The sequence below is a fragment of the Carassius auratus genome, unplaced genomic scaffold (assembly GCF_003368295.1).
Source record: "Carassius auratus strain Wakin unplaced genomic scaffold, ASM336829v1 scaf_tig00217058, whole genome shotgun sequence".
Taxonomy (NCBI): Eukaryota; Metazoa; Chordata; class Actinopteri; order Cypriniformes; family Cyprinidae; genus Carassius; species Carassius auratus.
This window is the reverse complement of record NW_020528873.1, coordinates 363,108-384,603: the sequence shown is the minus strand read 5'-3', so window position 1 is coordinate 384,603 and position 21,496 is coordinate 363,108. Positions and strand designations below refer to the sequence as shown.

General features: G+C 39.5%; 1 long non-coding RNA gene across 1 annotated transcript; it reads right to left on the bottom strand.

Annotated features, from left to right (window-relative positions):
- Positions 1–70: 70 nt before the first annotated feature.
- Positions 71–21,280, bottom strand: LOC113099819 (uncharacterized). The gene is made up of 3 exons (XR_003289527.1): positions 21,239–21,280; positions 550–631; positions 71–155 (listed from the first exon to the last, which is right to left on the bottom strand). It is a non-coding gene; the product is annotated as an uncharacterized LOC113099819 (long non-coding RNA).
- Between the last annotated feature and the right edge of the window lie 216 nt (positions 21,281–21,496).

Genomic DNA, 21,496 nt, shown 5'->3' with positions numbered 1-21,496 from the left:
TTAACAAAATAACAACTTCAACATTACTGATATAGTTTTTTTGTTATTATTTTGCTTGCATTTCATTTTTGCTTCCTGCTCATCCAGTGTGTCACAATCCTGTTCAAAAGATGCCATCGTCCTTCACCGACTCACTGCTGTTGGACATGAAGACACTTTCCAAAAACAAATAAGAAACTATATTTTATAATTGCTGCAATGTTTTATTTATTTGTTTATTTACAAATAGTTATTAAATGTATCTGTGTAGATATATTATTCACTATATTTAAAGAAACAAATAAAATTAGGTTTCATTTACGAAGAATCATGTAAAATAATAAAATTAATAGGAGAACTTTTCACAAAATGTCTGCTAATTGTAACAAATGGACTAGGGCACAGGAGGTTAGTCAAATGCAGTGGTTTATTGTAACAGGTAATGCAAGTGGCAGTAGGAGTGATGCAGGTAAGTGGTTCCTTTGGTGAGAGGATATGGGTATAGGTGAGATGTAATGACACTGGTATTCTTCTTACAGAGACCAGGATTGGCTGAAGGGTTGCACACACCTCAGTTAAGATGCTGGAGAAAGAGACTTGGAGGTTGAATTCACTTGAGGAATGCTGGAGTCACTAGTAGAGGAGATTCTAGCTGGAAAAGAGGTAAGTCAAGAGGTAAGTTAAAGGAGTCAATGCAGGTAACTATAACAGAAGACGTTCCACTGTGTAGCCACGAGATTGGAAAAAGTGCTGACTGAGGTGTGTGCTTTTATGTGGTGAAGAATTGGTGACTGAATTTTGAACAGGTGCTGGTGATCAGTACTCAGGTGAGGGAGTGCGTTGTGATTGATTGAGTCTAATCGATTTGTGACACTCACCCCTGATTTCCACTGCACACGTCTGTGGCGTGTTACAGCTCCGACGTGGCTACCAGAGCTGATCGCGGCCACTCTAGTCAATGCTTGCGTTTACAACAGACGCACCGCAGCACTTTTCAAAAGCCTCCCAGAAGCAGCTCTCTGCGCTAAAGACTGGTGCCTAGTCTATTTTTGATGCACGCCACATCAAAACCGCACAGCAAATTCAAAATAGAAATAAAAAAATCATGTACAGTACATTTCAAAATAAACAACCTGTGCAGACTTCCGATCTTATTTCACATTACTATATTCTTGATAGGCCAGAAATAGACGACGAGAGGTTCATCTTTAAAGTTAAGAAACCTCACATTATTATATGACACCACACATCTGTTGTTTATAGCTCCCCAGCTTAGCCGCCATGTGTTGGAGTTTGCCCTGGTGAATGAAAGGGTCAATTCCAAGCACCTTGGGGTTGGGGATAGGTCTCTCACCGTAATTTGTGCTTAAGGGCCAAATGGCAGTGTAAAGTACCCGGCCTTCCTGGGTTCTCTGGGAGGGGTGCTGGAAAATGCTCAAACCGGGGACTCCGTTGTTCTACTAGCGGACTTCAACGCTCATGTGGGCAGCGACAGTGATACCTGGAGGGGTGTTATTGGGAGGAATGGCCCCCCTGATCTGAACCAGAGTGATGTTCTGTTATTGGACTTCTGTGCACAGTTTGTCCATAACGAGCACCATGTTCAAGCATAAGGGTGTTCATCAGTGCACGTGGCACCAGGACACCCTAGGCAGGACATAAATGATCGACTTTGTGGTCATTTTCTCTGACCTCCGGCAGTATGTCTTGGACACTCGGGTAAAGAGAGGGGAGGAGCTGTCAACTGATCACCACCTGGTGGTGAGTTGGATCCTATGGCGGGGGAGGAAGCTGGACAGACCTGGTGGACCCAAACGTATTTTGAGGGTCTGTTGGGAACGTCTGGCTGAGCCCCCTGTCAGAGATTGTCAATTCCTTCCTCTGACAGAGCTTTGACCAGATTCCGAAGGAGGCTGAAGACATTGAGTCCGAGTGTACCATGTTCTCCGCCTCCATTGTCAATGCGGCCACTGCGCCGTAAGGTCTCTGGTGCCTGTCAAGGTGGCAATCCCTGAACCCGGTGGTGGACACCGGAAGTAAGGGATGCTGTCAAGCTGAAGAAGGAGACCTACCCCAGGCCTGGCTGGCTTGCAGGACTCCTGAGGCAGCTGATGGGTACCGGCAGGCCAAGCGGGCTGCAGCTCAGGTGGTTGTGGAGGCAAAAACTTGGGTCTGGGAGTTTGGTCATGCCATGGAGAAAGACTATCAGTTGGCCTCGAAGAGATTCTGGCAAACCATATAGCACCTCAGGAAGGGGAAGCAGTGTCCTGCCAACATTGTTTACAGTAGAGGTGGGCAACTGTTGACCTCAACTGGGGATATCATTGGACGGTGGAAGGAATACTTCGAGGATCTCCTCAACCCCACCGATATGCCTTCCGTGGAGGAAGCCGAGGCTGAGGGCTCAGAGATGGACTTGTCCATCACCCAAGCTGAAGTCACCAAGGTACTTAAGAAGCTTCTTGGTGGCAAGGCACCAGGGGTGGATGAGATCCACCCTGAGAACCTCAAGTCCCTGGATGTTGTGGGGCTGTCTTGGCTGACACGTCTCTGCAGCATCGCGTGGCGGTTGGGGACAGTGCCTCTGGAATGGCAGACCTGGATATTGGTCCCTCTTTTCAAGAAAGGGGACTGGAGGGTGTGTTCCAACTACAGAGGAATCACACTCCTCAACCTTCCTAGGAAAGTCTATACCAGGGAACTGGAGGGAAGAATTCGGCCGATAGTCGAACCTTGGATTCAGGAGGAACAATGCGGTTTTCATCCCGGCCGTGGAACGCTGGACCAGCTTTATACCCACCAGGGTGCTGGAGAGTTCATGGGAGTTTTGCCCAACCAGTACACATGTACTGTGGTTGTGGATCTGGAGAAGGCATTCGACCATGTCCCTCGCGGCCTCCTGTGGGGGATGATACAGGAGTATGGGGTACCAGGCCCTCTGTTAAGGGCTGGCCGGTCCCTGTATGACCGGAGCAGGAGCTTGGTTTGCGTTGCCGGCTGTAAGTCAGTCTTGTTCCCGGTGCATGCTGGACTCCCGCAGGGCTACCCTTTATCACCGGTCCTGTTCATTATTTTTATGGACAGGCTTTCTATGCGCAGTTAGGGGCAGGAGGGTGTCCGGTTAGGGGACCACGTGATTTCGTCTCTGCTTTTTGCAGATGATGTTGTCATGTTGGCTTCATGGGGCCAGGACATTCAACATGCACTGGGACGGTTTGCAGTCGAGTGTGAAATGGCTGGGATGAGAATCAGCACCTCCAAGTCCAAGGCCATGGTTCTCAGCCGGAAAAAGGTGGCATGTCCCCTTCAGGTTGGTGGAGAGGTCTTGCCTCAAGTGGAGGAGTTCAAGTATCTTGAGGTCTTGTTCACGAGCGACTGGAGGAATGGTTGGAGCGGGAGATTGACAGGTGGATAGGTGCAGCTTCTGCAGTGATGCGGTCGATGTACCTGTCTGGCATGGTGAAGAAGGAGCTGAGCTGCAAGTCGAAGCACTCGATTTACCAGTCAATCTATGTTCCTACTGTAGGATTATCCTTGAACAGTCCATTTCAGTAAATAAACCCAACATCGCATTCCACAGTTCAGAATGATTCCCCATCGAACCATTAGTGTGTCATAAAACACATTCATGGTGCTAAGATGGCTAAAGGAGATGTCACCCCCCCTTTTCCTTCTCGTGTCTGTCTAATCTCATACCAACAGACATCAGGACAGCAGGAAAAGATTTCTCTTTGTTCCCCAAATTTAAGACCAAATGACCAGGAACCCTGTGGTGACTCCACTGCATAAATCCCCAGCCTTATCAGGAATCAGGAATGATGCTAAGGCATTCCTTTGGCCCAGGATCACCAAAAACCTTAAACCTCCTTGCTGCAGCTGTAAATTCCAGAGACTTTGTCTCCACATTGAAATTTAACCCACTTGTGGTTTAATACAAACAGCGGTCTCAAAATTGTTTCCAACTAGCTAAATTGCAGTTACCAGTTTATAACATACATACATTTTAAGTATCATGTATGTTTTATATAACCTGTGGAATTATTTCTGTGTGTTTAACTTTCATTACAGCCTATTCGTAGGGTTTTCTACCTCAGTTATAGGAACTGATCACCAGAAGTTGCCTCATACATGTGTATTCTCTGTATTATGCATGCTTTATATTACTCAAGTAAATTTGTGTGTTAAACACTTTTCACGGCTAAATCCTTATTTACTTGCACCTTAACTATGGGAAGTTTGGTACCTACTTGATGGGTAAATGATTTCTCTAATTTTGTAGATAAATATATGAAAGTAGATGTGTGTAGGATACACCATATTTAAACTATTAAGTTTGCTTATTAAAGTGTTTAAACTAAACTCTTGCTTATAACCCAATGACAAGCAGCTATACATAGCTTTTAGCTTTGTGCCTAGTTGCCCTGCTGTTGCAGTGACTTGGGCTCTTGCCTATGGTTCTTACGGAACTCTTCCGTAAGATCCTTCATTGAACTTCATCCAAGAAAACACCCTCATAGAAACTCCGTTGCATAGCAACCCGCAATCCAGGAAGTCTCGCGAACGAAGCGCACTCGGTAAAGCCAACCAACCACTCACCATTGATTGCTGTCCTTCCGAACGCATCATCGACTGACTGCCAGCCAATCAGCGCCAGAGAATCCCTCTCCAGCAACTTTGTTGCAGAAGGGAACGCATAAAAAGCCAACAATGAGCATCCGAACGCAAGTACACAATATCTCCTAATTCTGGCTAAAACTGGTGCAAATCTTATTAAGGAAGCGAACTAAGATTAAAGTACTAGCAGATTGATTCTTTCAGAAAATAATTAAAGAACTACGCTAGACACTTGGGACTCCATTCACCCTCCATTAATAACATCCTTTTTCTCTCACTGTGTTAATGAATGTTTGTGTGTTTTTGTTAGTTTAGTTTGTGTGTATTAGAGTAGTTCAATAAAGCCCTTTTTGATTTTACATACCAGTGTCTTGTGCTGTGTGCTTACAAGTTACTGCCTTAAACTGTAGATTCTGTTACCTTGCTAATAATCAGTAATCATAATTTAATGATATTATTACCGTAGGCCACGGGATAATATTTTGTCCAGAATTGATCAAATACCTTAATCTCAATTTATCGGTGGACGAATAGTTGATAAAGGGTTAAATATTCATTCTGAATATTTTGCATACTAATTCGGTTCTTATTCAATGTAATTCAATCTCTTTTGAGTTATATTGATTTTAATTCCCTTATTAATCTTACACTACTCTCACCTATGGTCATGAGCTGTGGTTCATGACCCAAAGGACAAGATCCCGGATACAGGCGGTCGAAATGAGCTTTCTCCGCAGGGTGGCTAGGCGCTCCCTTAGAGATAGGGTGAGGAGCTCTGCCACTCGGGAGGAGCCAGCTGAGGTGGCTCGGGCATCTGTTCCGGATGCCTCCTGGACGCCTTCCAGGGATGCTGTTTCGGGCATGTCCCACAGGGAGGAGGCCCCGGGGAAGACCAAGTACATGCTGGAGGGACTATGTCTCTCGGCTGGCCTGGGAACACCTCGGTATCCCCCTGAAGAGCTGGAGGAAATGTCTAGGGAGAGGGAAATCTGGGCATCTCTGCTAAGACTGCTGCCCCCGCGACCCGGCCCCGGATAATCGGAAGAAGATGGATGGATGGTGTGAAAAGGTTGATGCTAGAGGTTAGAGAAGAATGGGCCAACTGATTCAAGCTGATAGAAGAGCAACTTTGACTGAAAAAAACCGAGGTATGCAGCAACGTATTTGTGAAGCCACAACATGCACAGCCTTGAGGCGTATGGGCTACAACAGCAGAAGACCCCACCGGGTACCACTCATCTGCACTACAAATAGGAAAAAGAGGTTACAATTTGCACGAGCTCACCAAAATTGGAAAGTTGAAGACTGGAAAAATGTTGCCTGGTCTGATGAGTCTCGATTTCTGTTTAGAAATTCAAATGGTAGAGTCAGAATTTGGTGTAAACAGAATGAGAACATGGATCCATCATGCCTTGTTACCACTGTGCAGGCTGAAGATGGATGTGTAATGGAGTGGGGGATGTTTTCTTGGCACACTTCAGGCCCCTTAGTGCCAATTAAGCATCGTTTAAATGCCACGGCCTACCTGATCATTGTTTCTGACCATGTCCATCTCTTTATGACCGCCATGTACCCATCCTCTGATGTCTACTTCCAGTAGGATAATGCACCATGTCCCAAAGCTCGAATCATTTCAAATTGGTTTCTTGAAAATGACAATGAGTTCACTGTACTAAAATGGCCCCCACAGTCACCAGAACTCAACCCAATAGAGCATCTTTGGGATGTGGTGGAACGGGAGCTTCGTGCCCTGAATGTGCATCCCACAAATCTCCATCAACTGCAAGATGCTATCCTATCAATATGGGCCAACATTTCAAAAGAATGCTTTCAGCACCTCATTGAATCAATTAAGACAGTTCTGAAGGCGAAAGGGGGTCAAACACAGTATTAGTATGGTGTTCCTAATAACCTTAAGGTGAGTATATAACTAACCATGTTAGAACACACAAAAATCAAGAAAAACAATGTTGGGCCTTAGACAGTAGTGTTGGAGATGCAAATCATGTGGTCTCGCTAATCCAACAAAACCTCCTCGGAGCTGTAATGCACCTCAGATGCATGCAGTCGAGATCAGGGATCAGTCACCACATGAGCATAAACACAAGGATTTGTTCTTAATCATTTCTTTTTTCCAGTTTTCTAAATGAGCTGGTTCATCTAATTCACTAAAAAGAACCAGTTCAAGAGGATGATTCGTTCACAAATCGAAAATCACTCCAGGGTTGCATAGCCTAAGAAGTTTGTAAATACGGTCATTCAACTAATCTCAATATTAGGATATGTTTCCCAAAAGCATCATAACTTCATCACTTTAATATAATGTAATAAAATATTGTATTATTGTTATTATATCCGAGTTGTCTGGAATGCAGCATTACGTTAACATTTCAATAAATGAGTACATACTACAATTACAAGCCATTCTGAGGTGACATTTGAGTATGTGACAAACGGATAATAACTCCTAAGTAACACTTAAAGCAAAACTACATGCAGTTGTGTTAAGTGAATTTTGGGGAAACACATAAAACAATAACATAGTATCGTAAATTGACTCATAGTAAACACTCTAAAGTGTTTTTGTTCTTTTTGGACCAAAATGTATTTTCGATGCTTCAAGAAATTCTAACTGACCCTCTGATGTCACATGGACTACTTTGAAGATGTTTTTATTACCTTTCTAGACATGGACAGTATACCGTACATACACTTTCAATGAAGGAACAGAAAGCTCTCGGAATAAATCTAAAATATCATAAACTGTGTTCCGAAGAAGAACCAAGTTCTTACGGGCCTGAAACGACATGAGGGTGAGTCATTAATGACATAATTTTCATTTTTGGGTGAACTATCCCTTTAAATGTTACACTGGATGCTACAGTTGTTGCGCCACACTAAAACGGCTAAAGTCTGTTTACATTGGATGCAACAGTGAAAATTCCAAAAAGATGACGTACACAGACAGACCATTACCTGTAAGCTAAAGACATAAAGTAAAATGAGTGAGTTACTAGTTTTTTTTATATTTAGGTTTAGTTTGGAATTGTACACTATTTATTATAATATTGTTGTGACTCTCCATGTGTTTAAACTAGGGCTGGTAAGTGATAATTTTAAAAAATCTAATTAATTACATGATTAATTAATCAAATTACGCATATGCCAATGGTTCAACTCGCCAAATCCATGGTTCACCAAATTTGTTCAAAGCGTGGATTAAGAAATGAAATGGCGCTGTGGGTTGCTTGGAGATGAACAGTTCCATCATCAATCGACTGTATAAAATGGCAGATAATCCACAAATGTCTGGGGCAGGGTAAGTGTGTCAAATAGTTTAATAATTTTTTACGTGTTATTTTTTCTCCATAATTAATTAATCAAATTAATGCATTACATTACCAGCCCTCTTTTAAACTGAAAGTTACATGGCATACAGCCAAGTATGGTGACCCATTCTCAGAATTCGTGCTCTGCGTTTAACCCATCCAAAGTGCACACACACAGTCGTGGTATTGAAGGTGGAGAGAACGCTGTACACTCACTCCCCCCACCTAAAATTCCTGCCAGCCCGAGACTCAAACTCACAACCCCTGGATTGCAAGTCCAACACTCTAACCGTTAGGCCACGACTTCCCCACTAAAGATGATTTGAATAGAAAAAGCTAATTGAATATAGGACCATTACGAATTTTCCTCATATCTAACAACTGAACCATGATTTGAAAAAAAAAATTTCACATGTAGCCTATATCTTAAGTACAGAGAAAACATTACTTGTTTTTCCGCTAGGTGGAAACCTGTTCATAAGTAATAATTATTAAAAAGTATTCTTATCTATATATAAAAATCAGGATACTGTCAAGAGATGTGAAGGGGAAAGAAAGCTGCTGTGCTCATTCTTTATAAGAAGGAGAATGTTTTTATTGGTGCACCCCATAAATCTGAAAAGAAAACCAAGACCAAGGTGGTGGCGCATACATATTGCAAGGCTCAGTGTCTCTCCAGTTTTTTTGCAATTTTGCAGTATTTTTCCTGCTCATCTCTGGTCTGTTCGTACTTAACCCCTTTGCCGTAACATCTTACACCTGTCAGGAGATTTGAATATTGGAGTGCACTTCTCCAAAAATTTTAGCACCAATCTTTGACTCTTCCCTGAGATCTCCAGAACACCTGAGGCTACTTGCAGGCGGTGTCAAGATCATAAACAAAGATGGGGGAAGTGCGGAGGTCTAATAGCTAAGCTAAAGCTAACACGGCTCCGACTCACTTTACCCAGCATTTTCCTCACCAATGTTTGGTCACTGGTGAACAAAATGGACGAGTTACAACTTTTTATCACCCACGGTTAGATACTTTTCAGTGCAATGTCATGGTTTTCACAGAAACATGGCTACACAGCAACGTACCCAATAATGTATTGAACTAGTCGGATGGTAAACGCTCCAAGCAGATAGGACAGTACGATTGTGCATTCATGTTAAACAAAGCTTGGTGTACGAACTCTGTCATTGTTGGGAGACACTACTCAGCTAACCTAGTTTTTCTCATGGTTATGTGTAGACCTTTGTATCTGCTGTGTCAGTTCCCTTCAACCATTATAACTGCAGTCTATATGCCTCTGGATGCTGTTGCCAAGCTTGCTATGAACAAATTGCATGCGGCAATTAGCAAACAAAAGACTAGAAGCAACCCGGCCCACCCCTCCTTAAATGTGTAACGATTTTTGAAAACACACTTTTGACCGCAGTGTCTGACCGAGTCCCAAAACACACTTGTAGCCGATCAGCGGTAAGGGGGCGTGTCTTGTCCTGATAGCGAGAAGAGAGAGCTCTCAATTTGAGTGCACAGGACGCATATTACATTACATTTAAATTTAGTCATTTAGCAGACGCTTTTATAAAAAATTAGCATGTTAGCAGATCGACTACAGACTGGGAGAGATGGCAGATAAAAAAGAGGGTTTACAATCAGGCAAGAGACAGGACCCACGTAAATATCGGAGCAGCATTCCAGCGGTGGAGAGAAACTCAAGGATTGGGAAGGGCTCGAATCGGACGCTGAGGTTTATTTGTTTTCTTTTTGAAAGTTAAGTAACGTTGATTTTGCGTTGTTTCACACAACCTTTTGTTTGAATATGTTTGTGCGTAATCTTCGCTTGTTTCCGCGATCGTCGTTGCCATGGTTGTGCACGTACGTGTGTACGAAGCACGGTGGCCGAGAGAGCTCAACGCACTGCAACTTCACAAAACGAGTTCAAATAGAAAAAGCACCAGCAAATTAAGAAAAACATCTTCATCAGTTTAACAGCACAAGTGCGACAAATACTCACAACACAAACAAATACAGAAACGCTCTGCAAATACTCAGCACAAACAAGATTACCCCAACAAAAAGAAAATTTAAACAAGGTTTTTTTTATTTTTGAGTATTGATTACCATTTGTATAACTATAGTTGTACATATACCATGATTAAACTATGGTTAGAGTAGTAAATCCATGGTTAATTTGTTAATGATCACAGTAACAACTGTATAACAAAATGTATTTATTAATTAATTCATTTCAATAGTAAAACCATAGGCTATGTTTAGTTTTTGTAAGGTAAATTGTAAAAGTAAGTTAGCCAGCTTACATAACCTTTCACAGTTACAGTCATTGTGTAGTCATCTTATTTAGGCTAATAATATCCATTTAAAAAAAAAAATAAAGCTAAGGCATCTATGACCAGGATTGTTAAAATAAAGATATTTTCAGAGCAAACATTGATAAATAATGTCCCAGCCATGTTTGTCACTTTACGGTTCCTTTAAATATAAAATTTATTTTTTTGTTTGTATTGTTAGTCATTGCAGCATATTTTGTCAAACTAATGAAAATGTTTTCTTAATTTGCAGGGATTTTTGTCATTTGCAGCACGTTTAGCTCTCTCGGCCACCGTAGTAGGTCCTGTTGGTGTATGGGTGTGTTTGTTTTGGTGCTAAAGAATGGGGTCAGGGCAGATGCAGGTTGAAGCATAATAATGATCTAACCATTACTTTGAACCCACCTTCTCACTACATGCTGTTCTGTTGTCAAACACTAGTGATGGCCGATTCTTGAACGAATCGTTCAATTTAACCGGTTCTTCAACCGAGAATCGTTTCTGTCGGAAACGTGTACGTGTAATTTTGTAAGTATTTTGTTAAACATCGGAAAGTGTGATAAAATAACTATACTTTATTTAGTTTTTTTTTATTATTATTTTTTTTAGATTAATGTTTCCAATCTGTATATTGTATATAATGTATAGGCCAAATGGGTTTTCAGGGAAGTTGGACAATAATTAAGACTCTAAAGACTATGTTTAATAGGAATAAGGGATGATTTATGAGATATCTGTACTGTATTTATAGTTAATGATGACATTCACAAATTGAGTTTGTAGTAAACAGAACATGAACAAGAGTAGAGCAGCTGATGACACTGAACTGCAGCACGTGCCGGTTAGAGCGATTCTCGTTCTCGAGTCAAGAACCGGTTGCATCGGTTTTCGGATCATCAGTACACTCAACCGAGAATCGTTTCTGTCGGACACGTCCGAATTGAGAACCGATGAACTGATGATACTGCGCATGCGCGATTCAGTGTGAAGCCAACTGACTCACAGCATGTCTGAACCGAAGGGATTCTTTTGGTGATTGATTCTGATTCTGTACTAGTAATTTTATGAGCGCGGGTATTTCGAAGGCTTGGATGAAGGGCAATCTGGCGAAACGTAAGTTCATTTAATAACAAATACATCGCAATGGATTATGTTTAGTAAGTGGATCATGGTTTCTGCGCTGATGACACCTAATTTATTTACTTTATATCTTCAAGACTTAAATCCTCATATGCACATTATTGCTGTTACTGTATTTAGGTGTTGTTGCAAAACTCAAATGTAAACTTTTCATGATTATGAGGTTTTAACTGACTAAAGTTATGATTACTGACTTTATATATTTGAATGTTTGATAGACGTGACGCCATTACGTAATCGCCAATGACGTCATTACGTTGAGCATGAAATAACCGATGAATCATTTTTTTCAACCGGTTTATTGAATCGAACCGTCCGAAAGAACCGGTTCGCGGAAAAGAATCGAACTTCCCATCACCATCAAACACACGACGATGGTGCTGCCACTGATGTTCATGTTCTCTGTGTGTGTGTGTGTGCTATTTGACTCCTGACCCCGGGGTCCTACGAGGAGCTGGCAGCTGCCTCAATTGTGTCTGTAGCGGTAACCATAGTGATCTTATACATGTGCATCTCAAAAAAATTGATTGTCATGGAAAAGTTCTTTATTTTTGTAATTTATTTAAAAAAAGCTAACTTTCTTATATTCTAGATTCACTGCACACAGACTGAAATATTTCAAGAGTTTTTTTTTTATTATTATTATTCTGATGGTGACTTCCAGCTAAGAAAAATTACAAGTAGGAAACTTTGAAAGAAAAATTCAAATTGAAATCCAAAGTAGGTTTAATTATGCACTCAATACTCAAATACAACCTGGGCTTCAGTGTGGCGTGGCATGAAGGCAATCAGTCTGTTTGCCCAAGTTGATTTGATAGTGGTCTTCAGCTTCTCTGTATTGTTTGCCAGATGTTACTTATCTTCCTCTTCACAATACCCCAAAGATCCTCTCTGAGGTTCAGGTCAGGTGAGCTGGCTGGCCAATCAAGCACAATAGTATCATGGTCAGGAAACCACTTGGAAGTGGTTGTGTCACTGTGTGCAGGTGGTAACGTCCTGCTGGAAGAGGAAATCAGCATCTCCATAAAGCTTGTCAGCAGATGGAAGATGGAAGTGCTCCCAAAACCTCCTGGTAGATGGCTGCATTGACTTTGGACTTGATAAAACACAATGGAGCAACACCAGCAGACGTCACGGCACCCAAACATCTCTGACTTCAGAAACTTCACACTGGACTTTGACTTCTGTGCCTCTCCAGTCTTCCTCCAGACTCCAGCCCTTGATTTCCAAATGAAGTGCTGAATTTACTTTCATCTGAAAAGAGGACTGTGGACCACTGAGCAACAGTCCAGTTATTTTTCTCCTTACCCCAGGTGAAATGTTTATTACATTATTCTCTGGTTCAGGAGTGGCTTGGTTCTAGGATTGTGACAGCTGTAGCTCTTTTCCTGAAGACGTCTGAGTGTGGTGACTCTTGATATGCTGACTCCAGCTTCAGTCCACTCCTTGTGAAACTCTCCCAAGTTCTTGAATCGGCTTTTCCTGATAATTTTTCCAAGGCTGTGGTCATGCCTTTTGCTTGTGCACCTTTTCCTATCACACTTTTTCCTTTCAGTCAACTTTCTATGAATATATTTTGATACAGCACTCTGTGAACAGCCAGCCCTTGCAGCAATGACCTTCTGTGGCTTATGATGGTCTTGTGGACAACTGTCAAGTCAGTAGTCTTTTCCATAATTGTGGTTGCATGTTCTAAACTAGCCCAGGAGGTACCCTGTATTCATACTCAAAATTAATCAAGTGAATCAAGCTCAAAATACAAAATTCTAATTTTTGAGATACTGATTTTTTTATTTTCTTAGGCTGTAAGTCATAATCATCAGAATTAAATTAAAAAAATATAGAAATATTTCAGTTTGTGTACAATGAATCTAGAATATAAGAAAGTTTGCTTTTTTGAATTAAGTTACAAAAAATAAAGAACTTTTCTATGATATTAATTTTTTTTTAGATGCAATTATCTAAGTCGTCTATGACTGTGCTGGTGATTTTTCTGGACAGAAAAAATTTGACTGCTGGACAGCTTGGTCCCCCCCAGTTAAAAAATCCTATCTGCGCTCCTGATTTATATCTATACATGCTCTGTACTGGATTACATCAACACCACCGTTGACAGTGTTACAACAGAAAAACAGATTACAATGTACCCTAATCAGAAGCCAAGTATGAACAAGGATGTGGCAGGGCATTCAGGTCATCAGCAGCTACAAGCCAAGCAACTCACCTCCAACACTCACAGACTTCTCCTTCCTTAATGAGCTAAATTACTTATGCTTGCTTCAACAGTGACAGCAATGAGACAGCCACCAAGATCACACTCTCAGCAAACCATATGTCCACACTGCATTGAGCCGTAACATTGCACACAAGACTGCTGTCCTGGACGACATTCCTTCCGGCATTTCAGATTGAGTGCAGCTCTAATGGAAATAGTCCCCTCTTTCATTGGTCTTGATCTTCAGAAACAAACCACAAAGTTCAGGGAGGCTACTGAGCCCAAACAAAGGCTGGCTGTCATATTGAGGTAGGCAATAATATAGGTCAACAAAAGAAGAATTAATATGACAAAAAAAAAAAAAACATTTAATCATGGTATGTTTTTATTCAGTATATCAACAATAATTTTTTTACACACAAATCACATATTAAATCAATTAAGTTGTCTACACGTTTCTTCAGTACATTCAAATTTGTTTCACTAACATAGAAATAAAACACAAATTGATATGGCAGAAAAAAAAAAACTTAAAACTATTTAATTGTATGACTGTAGATATAATTGTGTAGAATGGAGAAACAAGCTTGTTGTTGGGCTTCCCAGTTTAAAATCATTAACAATAACTGTTTTATTTTATTTAACTCAGGAGGCAAATACCTCATCGGGGTCATCTCTAGGTATTGGGCTTTTCAAAAACTCAAACAGCTTTGGGGACTCATTTTTAAACATTGCATACGCACAAAATGGGCATAAAACATGCGTATGCAATTTTTCGCACACATATCATGATTTATAAAAAATTAGCTTGGCGTAAATATGTACGCACAGTACGGACATTCTAGACCATGCGTACAAAATCTTTTTCATAAAGTGAGAAAAGTAATGGAAGTAAACAACGATTTTAAACACTGTTTTCATATCAATGTACAGATTTACATGAAATACTCCACTCATATTCATGTAAATAAACACTGAAATTACATAATTTTACTAATAAAACATAATTACATAATTTTATTAACGATAGGCTACATAATTTTCCTTTAGTATGCTGTGTTTTAATGACAGCAAGGAGTGCTACATGTGCACAATAATTCAAACTAAACTACAAATCACATGTTGGACACTGCTGGATCCAGAGGTCGAACGGTCCTTTGTCTGGTATAGGACCAATGATTATAGCTTACTGTACAACCGCAGCTGCACGGTGTTGATGTCATGTGAAGTCATCTCTAAAACATTATGAAAAATACCACTATATTTGAAGGATATAACTAGGAGAAAATGGTTAGATTTACACGTTTCCTTTTAAAATACTTTGTCAGTGACAAGTCGAATCAGACAGTTTTATTTACACTGCAATAAATATGGGCCTATCTGTTTCCACTAAAAACAGCTAAAAGGTGTTCATCAGCAAAATTGCATACATTTAATTTTATTTTAATTGTTTAAAACAACTGAAAATAGTATTTGGCCAGTGTAAAATAATGAGATCAACTCTATTCTAAAATATATCTGAGAACAACTTTAAAACATTTTGTTTTTATGGATATATTCATATATTTATTATAAAACATGACAAGGATACTGGAACATTTTTAACAATAAAAATTCATGTGTGTGGCAGAAATGGCATTATCGTCCCCATCTCCTATTTTCTTAATGTCTCGTGACAAACATGGTGTCACGTGGATGGGACTATGCATGGAAATGATATGCAGATGAGGCTATGCATAGTAAAACTAGGTGTTGAAAGCTCTATGTATGGTTATTTCGGGGAGGAGACTATGTGGAAAAGTATGTACGCACAATCCTTCCCTGACTGTGATTTATAAAGGGATTTTTCCACAGGTTCGGGCATACACATAGTTTTATAAATCTGAAAACTTTAGTGCATATGCAAAATCTAGCTTTTGTGCCTACATAAAAATTTAGGATGAAATCTACGGAGAGTTTTATAAATGAGACCCCTGATGTGTTAGGTTCAGCTGGATGTGATTTACTCCTGTTTCATTTCCTTCTTTGACTTGAGCTGAAAATGTTATATGCTCTCTCTCTTTCATCTTCCCATTCTCCTCACTCATCCCTCTGTTTGACTCTCTGGCTTCTCTAATATCACGCTCTCCAAATATCACGCTCTCCAAATATAATTTCTTTAGGATCTTCCTGTGCTGCTGGCTCTCTCATGGCTCTTTCCTCTCTCTATTCCTGGAAGCTCTTTCTGTCTTCACTTTACTCTGCCACTCCCTCGTTTCCTCTTTCTTCTCCCTCTCTTGCATCTCTGACAGAGGTCTCACTTTCAAAGTCAAGATTACTTAGAACTACATAATGCAAACCACAGAAAACATACATATTATACATAAATGTATATATTTGAAGGCCTGAAAACATTTAAGCATTAAAGACAACAAACAAGGGATCTCCAACACTGCTTCCTGCAGACCTCAGGTCTAACTCTGATTCGGCACACTTACACATCCTTAATTTTCAAGTAACCCTGCAAGTAATCTTTATATGCTGGTTTAGGTGTAATTGATTTTGGATTTAAGTTAAACTCTGCTGGATAATAGCTCTTCAGAGAAAGGTTGGAGACTCCTGCACTACAGAATGATTTCCTGCTAAAATTACATTAAAAATATGTACCGTATTTTTCGGACTATACGTCGCACCTGAGTATGAGTCACATCAGTCCAAAAATATGTCATGAGGAAAAAAACATGTATAAGTCACATTTATTTAGAACCAAGAACCAAGAGAAACCATTACCGTCTACAGCCGCGAGAGGGCGCTCTATGCTGCTCATTGGTAGACTACACGATCACTGAGCAGCATTGAGCGCCCTCTCGCGGCTGGAGACGGTAATGTTTTTTCTTGGTTCATGTCTCTTAGTTCATTTCTCTTGGTTCATGTCAAATTAATTTTGATAAATAAGTCGCACCTGACTTTAAGTCGCAGAACCAGCCAAACTATGAAAAAAGTGCGACTTATAGTCCGGAAAATACGTTACTGTGAAAAGTGCTTTATTAATAAAATACATTGATTTGAAAAAGTAAATGGTTTATAATTGTAACACAAAGCTTTTATTTTACTGTCTCATCCCAAAAAATTTGTGCAGGAATCCCATTACTTTATGATATCTTCACTCCCTCAGTGGCCCACCTCCTGATCCACTGGGAGGTGGTGGTTTTCAGAGAAAGCTAACAAATGAATCACATAGATTCTTTCATCATGTTTTGCAAAGCTCTGGATCTAACAGAAAAAAAGAGAGGAAATCACTTCTCTTCTGACAACATAATTGTTTGTGACGTGATATTCTTTGAAACATTTTTGTTATAAAGCTGCTTTAAAAAATGTATTGTGAAAAGCACTATACAAATAAACACAATTTATTTTTCTTTCACTTTTGTAAGTACATGGCTTCAGGAGAGTCCTATTTTAGTACTACTTCAAAGGTGTGTCTATCGACATTTTTGAATGTCTTCAGGAACTTTTTGAATTAAAAGCTCTCAATTCATCTCAGAATAAAACATTGCTGCAAACACTTTCTCATACTTTTATTTTGAAGGCAAAATCAGATGGCAAAATCACTAAAGACAAAGTGATTGTAAAAGAAAAGTTGCTGTCATGACAGATCTATTTCAGAACCAGCCGCTATCATAGTAAGCTGGCTGCAGGCACAGGCCAGATATTATTGTTTCCTCATAGTCTTTTTTAACTAGAAAGGAACTTTTTTAATTGTCCTTCTTGCCGTTGCAGATGCACACTACAGATTTACGTGCATAAAGGTAAGAGACTTTGGGAGAGTTAGCAATTTTTTACAACAATTGCTATAACAATTACAGTAGAGCATTTTACATACATAGAGTCTATATATCTACGTTTCCTGTACATTTTGTGTGTGTGTGTGTAAAGACTACTACTGAAATTTACGTACATGATGATAATACTATTAATATATCTATTTATACATTTTAATTTTATTCAAAGGGTAACACTTTACAATAAAGTTCCATTAGTTCATGTTAATTGATGTATTAACTAACATGAAAAAACAATGAACTACATTTATTAATCTTCTTTAATATTAGTTAATGAAAAACAGTCGTTCATGTTAGTTCCCAGGATGCTTCGATAGCGGCCTTAAGCTCATCCAGAGTGTTGGGTCTTGCGTCTCTCAACTTTCTCTTCACAATATCCCACAGATTCACTATGGGGTTCAGGTCAGGAGAGTTGGCAGGCCGATTGAGCACAGTAATACCATGGTCAGTAAAGCATTTACCAGTGGTTTTGGCACTGTGAGCAGGTGCCAGGTCGTGCTGAAAAACGAAATCTTAATCTCCATAAAGCTTTTCAGCAGATGGAAGCATGAAGTGCTCCAAAATCTCCTGATAACTAGCTGCATTGACCCTGCCCTTGATAAAACACAGTAGACCAACACCAGCAGATGACATGGCACCCCAGACCATCACTGACTGTGGGTACTTGACAGGCATTTTGGCATTTCCTTCTCTCCAGTCTTCCTCCAGACTCTGGCACCTTGATTTCCGAATGACATGCAAAATTTGCTTTCATCCAAAAAAAGTACTTTGGACCCCTGAGCAACAGTCCAGTGCTGCTTCTCTGTAGCCCAGGTCAGGCGCTTCTGCCGCTGTTTCTGGTTCAAAAGTGGCTTGACCTGGATAATGTGGCACCTGTAGCCCATTTCCTGCACACGCGTGTGCACGGTGGCTCTGGATGTTTCTACTCGAGACTCAGTCCACTGCTTCCGCAGGTCCCCCAAGGTCTGGAATCGGTCCTTCTCCACAATCTTCCTCAGGGTCTGGTCACCTCTTCTCATTGTGCATTGTTTTTTGCCACACTTTTTCCTTCCCACAGACTTCCCACTGAGGTGCCTTGATACAGCACTCTGGGAACAGCCTATTCATTCAGAAATCTCTTTCTGTGTCTTACCCTCTCACTTGAGGGGGTCAATGATGGGCTTCTGGACAGCAGTCAGGTCGGCAGTCTTACCCATGATTGCGGTTTTGAGTAATGAACCAGGCTGGGAGTTTTTAAAAGCCTCAGGAATCTTTTGCAGGTGTTTAGAGTTCATTAGTTGATTCATATGACTAGGTTAATAGATCGTTTAGAGAACCTTTTCATGATATGCAAATTTTTTGAGATTTTCATGAGCTGTATGCCAAAATCATCAGTATTAAAACAATAAAAGACCTGAAATATTTCAGTTGGTGTGCAATGAATCTAAAATATATGAAAGTTTAGTTTTTATCATTACATTATGGAAAATAATGAAATGTTATCACAATATGCTAATTTTTTTAGAAGGACCTGTATAGGTAGCACACATAAACATCTGCACTTGAGTTATAACATTGTTACATTATTTTTTTTATACTTATTTATATACAGAACACTACATGTAAGTTTGTAAACATAAATGTATAATAAAGATACAAATATTACACATTTATTGTAGTTATTACACAAACATTTAAAATTCATTTTAAATTATGCCAGAAAGTGATTACCCTATCAAACTTTATCAATTAGCACTGATAGAAAGCACCCCTTCCCCACTTTCACTATGACTGAAAATAATGAATTAAGTTACTCTGACCTATAGAAAACTTACAATATTTATTTTACTTCACATTAATATAAAGTTACAGTCCTTGTTTGGTGCTGTAATTCATTTTACAACATATTAATAGCGTAATATCTAGGCTACAACATATTAATGGCATAATAACTAGGCTACTTTTATTATGATCATTTATGTCAGCAAACAACAGTTACAACCAATGGAAAAACCAAAAAACTTGATCTCTTGCAATGTCCCTCCAGCAAGCTTCCTTCAGATTTATATCTTTTTAAAATTTAGAGGAAGGATCATAAAATTCTGGTCTCTTCTCCACCTCAATAAGTTTTTCCTCGTCCATTTTTCTCTGGCTGCAGGTAGCACGAGTGCTTGGTGTACGTCATAAATAGAACACAGCACAGTTTACTGTCATGAATTTGTCACATTGTGCCGCATCGAGTGTAGACAGCATAATAGGTTCAATTGTATTTTGCTGCGTCACACCACACCATGCCACTTGTGTCCAGTGTAGACAGTGTTAATCCCTGTGGGGCCCTAAAACTGGTTTCATGGCCCCTTAGCACTGTCAATTGTATAAAATACGTGACATGACTGCAGTATTTGATATTTCAGCAAGCATTTCTTCCATTTCATGCATATGTAAGTGTGAATATAGCTTTCATTTAGTGAACAACAGAAAACAGCCTTTTTGAAGATAATTAACCTGACCACAGGCTACTGAAGGTGAAAATAAAGACCATGTCTCAGAGGACCACCAGGACAAGACCACAGGAAACAGATGATTATTCTACACAATCTGACTTTGCTGCAGCCTGGAATTTGGAAGAGTAGCTATAATATCTGTCTATGTCTACATTAGAAAACAAAATTGTATATGTATATTTTTTTTGGTCAATTATTTCCCAATAACAGGCAATTAAAGCTTTTTATAAGGTAATTTTAAAATACTATGTATTAAAAATTAAAATAAAGCTTCTGTAAACATGTTTTTACATAATTTATGTGTGTCCTAAGAAAAAGTTAGGTAATAAAAGGTAAGGAAAACTTTTGCACACATTTGTTGCCTTCCTGCTTGCTTGAACAAATACAGGAAATAGCAGAACAATGGCTCTCCAGGATCAAAGTTTGAAACGCATCTTAGAATCAAAGCACAAAGTCCCTGAAAGTGATAGATCGTTAAACCATACACGTACATGTCTTTTGAAGCCCTTAATATATAGCAATTCTTCTATTTTGGGAATTTTGGATCATGCACTTTCCCTGCAGCAGCTCACTTTGTGTCTTCAGTATTCTGCAGATGCACATACCATCAAACTACTGTATCAATATAAATATATTTGTCTTATACTATATTGTTTTGGAAATATACTGATGTATAAAATCAATATTGCAGTCAGTATACTACCTAGCTCTTATTGAGAATAAAGTGCTTAATGTCTTTAAGGTGCATGCAATCCAAATTAAATGAGCATAACTGAGCAGTAGGCTACAAAACCTTGATATATAACTATTTCACAGTTTCATTGTATCGGCACACCTGAAGCTTCGAGGTTAAAATGGGTTTTATAGTTTATAAAAAAAAATGTTCTTTTTTTCTTTATGGATCTTAGGAGGCTTGACTTGTCAATATCTCTATCCCTTGCAGCTGCTCTTATAGACTTCTTTCCTTCGTTTACCTCAGCAGCTGCACTCTCCATCTCCTCTAGAGGTGTTTTGCCCCGGGTGTATTGCCTTGCCATGATGGCTTTTCTACAACGTTTATGACATTAAAAATATTAATATTACATTAAAATATGTTTAATACTAAACTTAACTTGTCTCATGTCTTACTTTACCCCACCGCCACATTTTTAGAAAAAATGATCTCTCTTAGCAGTTCAGTCTAATCTTCAGCTAGCATCATCACATGGTTTTATATGTTGGTAGTTCATCAAAGTTTTTCTACCTGAATCAGGCTTTGGCACAACAATTGATTAAGTTGACAGCAATACAATTTACTTTTACATGAAAAAATATATTATTTTGTGAAAAAAACATGCTTACCACAGCACCATGAGGTCCTCTCCTTCTCGGTCAAGGGAAAATGGGACAGACTTGAAAACATAATGGTCACATGACCACAAATTGGTCCCGTTGCCTAGATACAGGGCGTGTCTCACATTACCCAATGTCTCACATTACCCTGTTCTACCCTACTTTACTGTCTAATAGGTCTGTCGAGCGGATAATTTAATCACTCATACTCAGTATTACTAAGATTATAAAAAGTTGTCTTGATTTCATAATAAAGAAAATATTTAT